The sequence below is a fragment of the Pinus tabuliformis genome, chromosome 9 (assembly GCF_031772625.1).
Source record: "Pinus tabuliformis cultivar Carrire ecotype Pingquan chromosome 9, CPIR1, whole genome shotgun sequence".
NCBI lineage: Eukaryota > Viridiplantae > Streptophyta > Pinopsida > Pinales > Pinaceae > Pinus > Pinus tabuliformis.
In genome coordinates this window covers 845,903,530-845,916,798 of record NC_142307.1, presented here as the reverse complement: position 1 = coordinate 845,916,798, position 13,269 = coordinate 845,903,530, and positions in this window count along the sequence as shown.

Here is a 13,269-nt window from a genome sequence, read left to right as displayed (position 1 = left end):
GAGAACTTTGACATGGTAGGGTTTAGACCATCACCATTGATCAATCACCATATCATAGGAAAAATTTGAATGAAATGCAATGATTGAGGCTCTACCTGGCAAATCTGTGCGAATTATTGGCAATTTGGAGGAATTTTGAGCAGTTTCGGGCCTTTAAGTGTATGCGCCGCGCAGGACGCCCAATGCGCTGCGCCTCCCTAGTGCGTCATGCCAGTGTTGTTTTACACTGCGAAATGCAGCCCAATGCGCCGCACCTGGTGGGTGCGCCGCGCCTCCTGCCCAGTGCGTCGCGCCGCTGAATTGGAGCGATTTTCACCCAATAACCTCACTTGCTTACCAAAATTGCTCTATGTTGCTTCTCCACGTTTCCACTTTAGCTCTTTGATGTATTTAGTATGCAAATGAACTCTTGGAACACAAAAATGATATATATGCCAAGGATTTAACTCTTGATTTCAAAAACCAATTTGTCATGTTGCAAACTTTGACACTTCACTCTGAAACTCTGTTTTTTTCTTCCTTTATGATTTTTTGAGCTGAATGATGAACCTCTTGTCTTTTTGTGCAGGGATAACTATCATTGGATTTGGCAAAGTAGACCAGCACTGTGCTTGAAGAATTTCACAACTGAAGGAGCTTTGAGAATTACATATTTATTACAAAGATAAAATGGATGATTTTTCTTCAAAACAGAGTTTTGAAGAAAAATCATGATCAAGCATATTGACGATGAAATTTATATCATGAAAACTTATTTCAAACCTCCCTCATATGCCTGCTAGTATTATTGGACACTTTGAAGACAAAATTTGTGAAACCCTAAACCTAATGACTGACATGACTCTTGGCTGACCAAAAGACCATCCATAATGACTGTAAAATTGACTTTGATGAACTTTAATGATCAGACACGAAACAGTAGGTACATGACATGAGGCAAGTATGGAGACAAGACCCTTTTGTCAGAATATTGATGCTCCTAATGGAATGTAGATGATCGAGCTGAATGAGACACCTAAAATGAAATGCAACAAAAGAGGTTTCGATCTCTGACGGAGGGCTGAACAGACCGACTCTAACATTGGCTCCAATGGGGATGGTAGCTCCTTGGAGGTGCCAAGAACTACAGATCTTTGGGTGAGCAGACAGTGCCTTCGTCCATTGGGCTATGGAGTCGATGACTTGACAAAACCACACAAGATTTGTTAACTCATTTATTAACTGAAAATTGGACTCAAAACTAAAATTGAAAACCATAATAAAATCGAACATGACTAAAACATAACTAAAAAACCTACTCTAAGTGTTCTTTTCACCACTCGATCAAGTGAAATGGAACAGCCAATGCAACCATGTAAGCATCCTCACTGTTATTTGAATTCTCCGCAAGTGCTCGCTTAGGAACAACAAGAGAGCACTACTGAACGGCAACTCCCATGGAAAGTCAGAAGCAAGTTGACTGCTGATAAATGTGCAAAGCATGAATTGATTGGATGACTTTAAGAATACTGTGAAAGGATCTTCATAAATATAGCTTTTGATTTCCATTAACACATTACTGCTCTGGTCCAAGTAATCTTCATAGCTGGATATTAAACTTTTCCTCACATCTATGCTGTCTTTCTTTGGTGATTGCAGCAAGCTGTCAAAAGGATCCTAAAATTCATGAATAACCAAACTTTGTTGCTGATTCCAAACAAAACAAAAGTCTCCTTTATCAATCTCCTCATATGACTGTAAACCTTGGTATGGGCTATGCAATGAACCATCTGTTAAACAAGACAATGAAGACGCCTTTTGAATAAGATTATTATCAACATTCTTTTTTGGCACATGGTTAGCCAATGGGGAAGAACTTTTACAACAAACATCATCCAACACACAAGAAATAGGATCATCAAAAACTTGAAAAGACTGTTGCAATGTATCTATTGAAACTGTATGATATCCTACTGGCTGTTCATCTTTTTCTTTAGAGATATTACGAAGATTCTATCTTATAAACTGAAATGCTTCGAAACAAAAGGGTATATAATCCTCTTGCATCATTAGATCATGTATTTCGGCTACCACACCTTCATCTATAATCTGACCTTCATCTTCAACATTAAAACTAAGAGATTGTTGATTTTCTACAGGCTGCTCATTTGAATATTTACTATGCAATTTACCCTTCAAAAACTGAAATGATTCAAAACAGAAAGGTAGGGAATCTTCTTGTATCATTTGATCACATGTGCCAGCTTCCATGTCTTCATCTGCAACTTGACAATCAATGGCATTCGGGAGTTGTAAATCTGAATATGAAATGTCTTGAACAAGGTTTTCATTGCCCTCAAGATGGTCCAAATCAAGACTTGTCGACAGTTGATTTCTGAGTGCATGAATGTTGTCTCTGATGAACTGAAACGAATCAAAACAAAAAGGCAAAGATCCTTCACTTACTTCAAAATTTTCTGCACTTTCCTCATCATTGTCATAGCTGATATGCATCATTTGATCACTGCACTCGAGCTACTGAAAATGAACTTCCTCCTCCCACAAAATAGCTGTTGATTTGCCTGCAAGATTAGCTTCTGTTTGGAGAACATAATCATCGTCATACTGATCAAACTGAGGCAAATCGTCAGTATAAAACACATCATCAAACATACATGTCATATCAACAGATCTCTCTTCTCCAAGATGATCAATAAGACAATCATTATCAGATCTATGTTTTGGATCAGCAACTTGTTCTTCTTCAATCAGCAAGCCATGGGCTTGAACATCATAATCATTCCTTGCGGTGATCTTGTCCATCATCTATTCTACAGGACTTACCAAAATGTCAAGCTTTACTTCTAGAGATGTCGATTCCTCCAGATCTAAGTTTCTCGTCTCTTCTTCTTTCAACCTTGCCCTCCGGATCCATAGATGAGCCTCTACATTTACTGCACTGTTATGTATCTCTTCAAGTGTTGCAAGATTCCTTTCTCTCAGTTGAAACTCCATTTCTGGATCAAAGGCACCCGGATAGTGCAAGAGAGCAAATCTAGGAGGAGGTCTTATATCAACCGGCATTGAATAATAAACTTGATTAAATCTGGCTGAAAATTGTTGTATTGTCTCCCCTGGAAATATTTTCAGCTGGTTATACTCTTCTATAATAAGGAAAAGGTTCTGAAAATTGTTGTATTGTCTCCCCTGGAAATATTTTCAGCTGGTTATACTCTTCTATAATAAGGAAAAGGTTTTGTCCAATCATCCACCTGTCGAGAAAAACTTTGACGAACTGCTGGAAATCTGAGATGCTCGCATCAGGCAGGGTTTTGAACCAACTCTTGACTTTGCCTTGCAAAGAAAGAGCAAAAAGCCTAATTCTGACATCTTCTTCATCAACTTCAAAAAGGTCAAGAAAGGACTCAAAATTGAATACATGTCTCTCAGCGTTGACATTCTTACATTCACCGTCAAATCTCGGAAAATATAGATCATAGTTTTTTGGGAAAGGATGAAGAACAGAAGATAAAACAAGAGGTTTATACCTATCTGGGACTATAAAAGGTGTAGGAGTATATACAAGAGTGACAGGATCAGGTTTGTTTTCTTTAGGCTCATCACACTAAAGAGAGTCATCATGAGATGTGGGAAAAGTAAGGAGGCCAGGATTAAAGGGAAACTCAGTATTTACACTTTTTGAATAGATCGAGTGAACATTTTGATCACCTTTATCGTACAAAAAATTTTGAAAAACTTTCAGGACAGCTTCAAGAATAGCAAAGAAGTAATTTACAAGAAAGCAGAGTAGATCTTGAATACTATTCCACTTTGGATACTGGGACTTTGTGTAAGATCCTTCCATTTTCTCAGAGAAAGAGTTAGTCTTCCAGTGGAGTCTCTATAGGAGTCACCAGGTGAATGATTTTAGCCTTCTTATGTCTGATCGTTGTCCACCATCAACCATCAGATCTAACTTGATACATGTACTGGGGTGATCGTTTAGATCATATGTTCAGTTTATAAACTAGACTAGAGATTGACTGAAGTAGCTTTTATCTACTTGCGCTAATGCAAAGCAAAAGCGTTTCGAAGGCTACCTGGCTAATCTTCAGACTCCGTGTGTAGTCTACAAAGCCAAACAATGAAAATAAACTTTCGTCCCCAGTATGGTCGCTACTATGTTAGAGCCTATATTTGTCTCAGGCTGAAAAGACAAGGTTCTAGGTCCACATCAAACCGCGCTCAACCTCGTAGCTAGCCCTACAAGGACATGAGAGGGCTCTCTCTGGGTCGATCTCGGCAAAAGACAAGCGATGGGGCTCGAGATGACTGAAATAAAAGCTAATTTTAGGCTAGGTATGAAGTACAAGGCTTTGATTTGATTTTTTTGGGGGTTTTATGCTGGAAACAGGGAAAGGCAAATTGGGCTCGGGGATGAGGCATAGTTTCTGCAGAGTTCTGATTGGGGCAAGGAAGGCAATCGTTTTGATGCTTTAAAGTGAGTGAATGGATAGATCAGACTGGTGAGGAGCTAAGGAGAGCAAGAGAGTCTCAAGAATTCTCCTTAAACAGATGAAAACATGGAAATTCAAACAAATTCAAAGGCAGAGCATAGCAGTTAATGGATTCTACCTTAATCACTCATTTGTTCAAATTTAGAAGAAGAGACAGGAAAATGATACACATAACACTAATGAACTTACAATTACTTATAGAATAACACCATCAAAACATAAAGCCACATGGATCCCAAACAGTGCTCAAAACCCTGGTCTTTCCTTAGCCAAAAATGCAGAGATAGAATGTGCAATGATATGCCAAAGCAATCCCTAGTGTCGAACCCTGAAAATGACTTAGAAATTACATAATATAGACAAGAAAAACCTATTCCCTTGCCTCTAGGGGTCGAGCTCATCATTCTAGGAGCTATTTGAACCAACTCTAAACAAGGAACTGAAAACTAGGTAGTCAAACAACTTACCCCTATATGCTAGGAAACTGATTCATTCACTCACATTTCAACTTTTGGTGAATGAATCTTCTAGAACAAGTAAAAATGTGCTAATATTATATCATGGTTGTCAAATTACATCATGAAAAGTCAAGAATAACATCAAGAAGAAAAACTGGTCAAAACTGGGCAAATTGCTGAGCTGAACAGTGAAAAATAGGCAAAAATCCTCTATGCGCCGCGCCTGATTCTCTATGCGTCGCGCCACTTTGGAGCTTATTTTGAGGCACTTCCTAAAGTCCAAATTGAGCCCAAGTGTTCTTGTTGGAAATCCCTGCCTGTTTACTTTCCAACCCAAGTGTAATTTCAGGATTTGGATGTCATTTTCCCCTCCAAAACCTCAATCTCCCAAGACTGCTTCCTGTGTGTCAAAATAGGGGCAGTGAGGTCATTTTTTTAGTGTTTTTGACCTCCTCAGGACTCAAAACTTGCCTAAATTTCTTGGCCATGCACAAGAAACCATGATTTTTCATGAAAAATCCAGAAATGTAAACTTTTTATGATTTGGAGCTCCCTAGCAAAAGCGCGCGCCACGTGGCGCGGCGCATAGGGAGAAAAAACTCTGTGTTAAAAATTCCTGTGCGTAGCGCCTTTTTGCAGACCAGTTTTGAAGGCCTTCCCGGTGCCAAAATTGGGTGTAGGACAGCTCGTTAGAAATATATTTGAGTTTACTTTCCAACCCAACTATAATTAGTCAATTTAGAGTTCATTTACTCTGTCAAAAATCAAATCTCCCAACACTAGTCAAAATGTGCCAAATGAGGCTGCCTAAAGGAGGAGTGCAGTTGCAGTCAACTTTTAAAGGTCTTCCTAAACTCCAAATTGAACTCATGATAGCTCATTAGAAAGCTCTTTGTGTTTAGTTATCATTTGAATCATCAAGAAAGTCATTTGGCCAACCACGCTAGGAGAAAAATTGATTTTCCCAAGGTCACTTCAGAGGTGCATCAATTCTCCCGAGGCAACTGTATTTTTGACATTTCTCTAAAACCATAACAGCTGTGTAAAAACTGAAAGAGGCTTTTCTTATTGGGTAATTGAAGGAAAAAAAACCTCTCTCACCTTTTCCAAATTCATCCTTTCTAGCTCAAAAACACAATTTGAAGAAAAACCATCCCTTTTGTGTGATGAATGGCTTGCTCCTTGGAATGACTTCTCGACAAATGATGGAGATCTGATGTTCGATGATATGAAATGACCTCATACCTTCTGATATCCCTTACACCTCCTCTACTCAGATATCTTTGATCCCATAGCCAGCCCTAGCTCAATGGGAGAGGAAATTAGGGTTTGGGGATTTATGGTTAGGATTCTGGGGTTTTACATTGGGAAATTTTGTGAAAGGGAATTTGGGATATGGGATGGGGCTTTAGCAATTTTAGGGGGGTAGGGAACAATGAAATCAGGGACAAAAGGAATAAGGGAGACAAGAGAATGATGGAAAGAGCAAACTTGGTGGCAAATAGTTGATAAAACCCTAGGCAACCATTTTTATATGAGAACTTTGACATGGTAGGGTTTAGACCATCACCATTGATCAATCACCATATCATAGGACAAATTTGAATGAAATGCAATGATTGAGGCTCTACCTGGAAAATCCGTGCGAATTATTGGCAATTTGGAGGAATTTTGAGCAGTTTCGGGCCTTTAAGTGTATGCGCCGCATAGGACGCCCAATGCGCCGCGCCTCCCCAGTGTGTCGTGCCAGTGTTGTTTTACACTGCGAAATGCAGCCCCAATGCGCCGCGCCTCCTGCCCAGTGCGCCGCACCGCTGAATTGGAGCGATTTTCACCCAATAACCTCACTTGCTTACCAAAATTGCTCTATGTTGCTTCTCCACGTTTCCACTTTAGCTCTTTGATGTATTTAGTATGCAAATGAACTCCTAGAACACAAAAATGATATATATGCCAAGGATTTAATTCTTGATTTCAAAAACCAATTTGTCATGTTGCAAACTTTGACACCTCACTCTGACACTCTATTTTTTGCTTCCTTTATGATTTTTTGAGCTGAATGATGAACCTCTTGTCTTTTTGTGCAGGGATAGCTATCATTGGATTCGGCAAAGGAGACCAGGGTTGCGCTTGAAGAATTTCACAACTGAAGGAGCTTTGAGAATTACATATTTATTACAAAGATAAAATGGACAATTTTTCTTCAAAACAGTGTTTTGAAGAAAAATCATGATCAAGCATATTGACGATGAAATTTATATCATGAAAAATTATTTCAAACCTCCCTCATATGCCTGCTAGTATTATTGGACACTTTGAAGACAAATTTGTGAAACCCCCCCTCTACACAATCGGCACAACAAAGGGGGGCCTCCGCCCCCCCTCTAACCCCCCAGTTAATTAGGGTGGCTAGTCGTGGAAAGAATATAACACAACCCAACATGGAGCCTTGGAAGGCTTGGATAGAGACCAAGCTAGTGGTGGTTTTCTGATGTCCAACCATGAGGTGGAATCACTCTCTAATGGGTTGAGATGGATGGCCTTTAGAAGCCTTTGATGGTTTTGGATTGATGTGTTCTATGAAATATCACATTCATGCTTGGAATATGGCATGGGGTGAATGGCTAAAGAGAGATTTGGCTTAGCCATTCTATGGTCGGGTGGAACGTGGAAATCCCATCCTGAGCTTAGATTTTGCATCATCAATATGAGGTTATTTCTCCTTTATCTCTATGAGTATCATACTGGATTATATGTGGTTTATATGGCTGTGATTTCATTGGTATTTTTGTTGCTATTATGCTCGTTATGTATTTTTTTTTATGACAATAGTTATGTATGGCTCTCATCATGTTTTTATTGGTAAATGAATGAACAATGTATCTATGAGATAATGGATGAAATGGCAGTTGATGTGTTGAGGCATCAATGTTTCTTAGTGATTCTCAACTAAGTATGAGACCCCTATGCTCATATATATTATTTACACCTATAGATTACATATTCGTGATATGTTTGATGAATGTTTGTCATGGCTAGTAGGGGTTCAGTCAAGGTCTCATTCAAGTGATTACATTTATACTGTCATTTCCTTGTTATTTTATTGTTCTGAATATGTGATTCCATTTTGGGCAGTGACATGGGCTCTGGACCTGAAAAAGTGGCTCAAATCCCGAGGACCCTAGCACAAGACTGTACAAAAGAGTCCCTGGACATTGGCTTGTAGGCCTGTGAGAGCATCTAGAGGTCCCTGGATGCTGACATGCCCATAGCATGAGAGAGTCCATCAGTTAAGTGGTCCAAAATCTCAGTGGGAACTAGGGGATGGTTGGCAGAAAGGTTGGATTAGTACCTGAGGGTCCTAATGCTAATGTTCAAAGTCTGTATGGTGTGTTTTTGTTGGTTCCACTTCCTTAACATGACTTCGGAGTTCGAATCATATCGTAGTGGCCTCTCATCACATGTTTACCCCGGCTGGACAGTTGCTTGGGTAGATGTGGAGGAGGGTGTTACAGAGACGACATTTATCTTGGAAGTAGAAGCCGCAGGAGGATGAGATGGAGGATTTTGTGTAGGATCAGTAAGAGAAATACCAAATGGATGACTCACCAACTGCAAACTGGAAGAACCTATAATGCCACTGGCAACATGAGATTCTTTACCAGGTGGAGGAGGAATAATATTCGAGGGTCTAGGAGAATTTGGTATTTTATCATAGAGTGTGACCGATTGGGTATAAACAAAATCTAAATACTGAGCATGAGAAATAACTTTCTCTTCAGTCACGACTCCACCTTTGGCCACATCTTCTGTTATGGGAGCTAACAGATATTTTACAAACCATTCCGCTAACAACTGATTAGGAACATAAGTCTTTACTAACCTGTGACGATGCCTGCACTCATGAATGTGATTCAAAATGTGAGTAGAGTCTGATTGTTTGAAGTTATTCAATAGTTTCGTTCTAGTTTTGTATCTTATGGGAAACTAGAAATGTGTGAGGAAGGTAGTGGATAAAGTGTTGAAGTCATGAAACGACACTATAGGTAGTTAAATATAACATTTAGTTGCAGTACCCGTAAGAATTCGTTGGAAAAGATGGAGTCGAATGGAATCATCATTAACTCAATTGGATGAACACCATAGATTTTACATCATAACATGCGTTGACAAGTCTTCTCCAGGATTCCCATTGATTTTTTGGATATCAGAAGGAAACTTAGTGGGAATAATAGGCCACCATGGCAAATGAACAATCAGAATAAGCTGAGTTAAATCCAGTAATTCGAGAGTAGCCACAAAAGGAATTTGTCGATTAAAGTCCGAAGGCATATGACCTAGATATGAAGGGATAGCCTCGAAAACAAGCACTTGCTTTCTTGGATAAGGAGGGTTCTGATAATAAGGAACTTGGTTACTAGAATATGGAGGGTTTTGATAACTAGCATACAAGTGAGTTTGTTGCCCAGCCCTAGGATGGCGATAAAGTTGCTGGAATGGTTGGGTTTGGATTTGTTGGCCTTGAAAAGACACTTGATGTGATCCATACTATTACCCGATATGGGTTTTCATTGCCCCTTAGTACAAGTTCAATTAAGACTGCACCAAATTTTGAATAATTTGACCTACCGAAACTTAAGGACTACCATGCACAAGTGATTGAGAAGGTGAGGAACCTTGTACAAGTTGATGAATTAGGATCTAGGGAGAACTAGAAACCATTGGAATAGGCTATAAAGGTTGGCTCACATGTATTTGATCTTGTTGAGGTGTTGATGGATAGGTAGGAATTTGTGATGAAGATGGTACAGTTTGAGGATTCAATAATTGATCCCAAAATGAACTAGGTTGAACAGGTAAAGTAGGTTTCCAAACACTAGAATCCATTCCAGGATAAGGAGGACTATAACTAGGTGGATTACCATATTGAGGTATACCAACAATAGGTTGCCCCCTGCCATGGAAGGAGGGGATGATGGAGGCAACTATGATCCAGATGGAGGGTACCCAACATAAGGAGGGTTAGGCTATTGAGGGTAGCTTTGCCCACTGATATAAGGGCTAGCTTGCTGCTCTATTGTAGGTGTAGATGGAGGAAGAGGAGCAGACTATGTGGCATTCATAAGAGAAGTACCAGACATTATTCCCAAATTGGATGACATGGGAGAGGTCCAAGGACTGGAAGCCACACCAGAAAAGGTACCAGATAATGATTGATAGCCAAGTGAGATGGACATACCACCATATAAATGAGCTTATGGTGATGTTACAAACATAGATGAGGATGTGACACTTGATTTATCAACCATAGTCGTGGACACAAGCTGGGAGTTTGAATTAGTTCTAGTCATGGTTAACAATCCCAATGAAGATTGCCATGAGAGATCCATGAGTAGGCCCAAAGAATCAGGTAAAGGAGATTGTGTTTTAGGTTGAGGAGACAAAATAGGATTGGTATGATAAAAATAAAGTCCTTCCTAATAAATGTGAGTAGAAGGAAAAGGTTATTCTTGAGGGATCTCTTCAAAATTTAGAAGTCCATGTCGAAGAGGTTCACCGTTAGGTCCAAGAGATATTGGTTATGTCTTAGACAAAGGAAGAGAGGAGGAAGGTCCCAAAGAATCGGGTGAAGATGGTTGAGGCTCCTCAAGTTCAATAATATCAGGAAACAAAGTTTCTAACTAAAGGGGACCAGATTCAATGTCCTCAGGTAACAAAGTCTCAGGGACTTCTATTTCAATTGTGTCAGTGCCACTAACAAGAATAGATGTAATCTCAGGTTCGAAACTCAAAGGGGTAGATGATTCTAGCTGATCAATATCGGGAGGAGGGCCGGAAGTAGTTCCCGATGTTCTTGATTCAGTAGTTTATGTTTGCCTAAATCTTGGACGATGGTTAAGAGTAGCCTCTGGAGGAAGGGGAGGCTTATTTTGCATTCTACGCAAATAACGAGGAGGGGGATTTTGCTTTTCCATGTTGGATAATAAATTTTATTAATAGAAAAAGAAATAAATCGACAGTAATCTAGGCATAAAGGATTACCAAGCAACCGTGAACTACAATAAACACATTGGCGAACCAAGGACTTGACGTATGACAACCAATCTCCCTGAATGTTGTGTTTGGTGTATCCCGGTATATAGGGCAACAAACTCGGTTACCTATGGATGGATATCAACCTATTGGGGACTCCAAAAATATACTCAATGGTACATGGGAGTGCAGTCCATAGTAGTTTTGTCTACTGCATAACAGTTCGATGAGAGCATTCCCATATACTTTATGTGCGTGGAGCACCACCAATATAACTGAAGTTACATGGAGTATGATCCTATAAACTCACATACGTGGAACGAGATTTCACCCTCGAGATGCAACACTGGAAAACAACGACAACTCCTACATTTAACGACATCGAAAAACGTCTTTAGCCGATACCTCTAAATATTTGTGTTAATGTTACAAATTCTCCTTAGGTTGATTCAATCAATTTTACTGTTTATCTTTGATTATATTTCAGTTTCGGGGCTCACCATGAATTTCTGAATATCTTAAAATGCAAATCTAGCATGAAAAACGAGAAATCCTTTCTCTTTCAATGAAAATCTAGATAAGGAAGGGAAGAAACAATCAAGATGCAGCACCCAATATGCAGCAAAAAATATGCAAGATGCAATTTCCTTTCCAATGCAATTGTTCCTTTGCTAATGCACATGCAAAAACCTAAATGCCGATGCAAATTTTTTATTTTCACCACACTAAATTCTCAAAATGAAGGAAACCAAGATGCGAAATGTTCAATTATTGATTCAACTACACTTTTCAAAATGAGGACTAGAACAAAAATTCATCCAAGCGACCAACATCAAATGAAACCAGTTTGGAAGCGACCAAATGATAAGAACAAAGAAAAATAAAAACCAATTCTTACCAAAGTAAAACAACACAAAAGCAAACCAAACAAAGGCTTTAGAGAGACCATAAGAAACTAAAGGCTTAGGGAAGTTTAGCTGGAAGTAGGGTGACCAAAGATATGCTCAAGAAACAAGGCAAAATTCATGCAAAAACATGGTCTAACGTTGGTGCAGAAGTGGCACCAGTGTGTTGCAATGCTGGTGTAGAGTGGGTCAGGGTGAGGTGCAATGCTCTTTCAAAGGCACAGGGGGTGTGTTGAGTCTGGGAAAGAATATTCTGGTACAAAAATTGAAAAAAAGGTTCAATGAAATCACTTCCTAGGTTTTTTCATGGTTGGATGACATAACAAAGGTCTATCAAGGAGGTAATCAAACACAATGGACAAGGAAACCACCAAGGGAATGTTATGTTCCCCAATGTTAGCACTCAGCAATTTTCTGAGGTTGCAGAAGAAAATCACCAAGGTAACCACAAACCAACTTTGGAAGCTAGGTGTTAGAGCCTAGATTTGTCTCAGGCTGAAAAGACAAGGTTCTAGGTCCACATCAAACCACGCTCAGCCTCGTAGCTAGCCCTACGAGGACAGGAGAGGGCTCTCTCCGGGTCGATCTCGGCAAAAGACAAGCGATGGGGCTCAAGATGACTGAAATAAAAGCTAATTTTAGGCTAGGTATGAAGTACAAGGGTTTGATTTGAGTTTTTTGGGGGTTTTGTGCTGGAAACAGGGAAAGGCAAATTGGGCTCGGGGATGAGGCACAGTTTCTACAGAGTTTTGATTGGGGCAAGGAAGGAAATCGTTTTGATGCTTTAAAGTGAGTGAATGGATAGATCAAACTGGTGAGGAGCTAAGGAGAGAAAGAGAGTCTCAATAATTCTCCTTAAATAAATGAAAACATGGAAATTTAAACAAATTCAAAGGCAGAGCATAGCAATTAATGGATTCTACCTTAATCACTCATTTGTTCAAATTCAGAAGAAGAGACAGGAAAATGATACACATAACGCTAATGAATTTACAATTACTTAGAGAAGAACACCATCAAAACATAAAGCCACATGGATCCCAAACAGTGCTGCAAAACCCTGGTCTTTCCTTAGCCAAAAATGCAGAGATAGAATGTACAATGATATGCCAAAGCAATCCCTAGTGTCCAACCCTGAAAATGACTTAGAAATTACATAATATAGACAAGAAAAACCTATTCCCTTGCCTCTAGGAGTTGAGCTCATCATTCTAGGAGCTGTTTGAACCAACTTTAAACAAGGAATTGAAAACTAGGTAGTCAAACAACTTACCCCTATATGCTAGGAAACTGATTCATTCACTCACATTTCACCTTTTGCTGAATGAATCTTCTAGAAAAAGTAAAAATGTGCTAAAATTACATCATGGTTGTCAA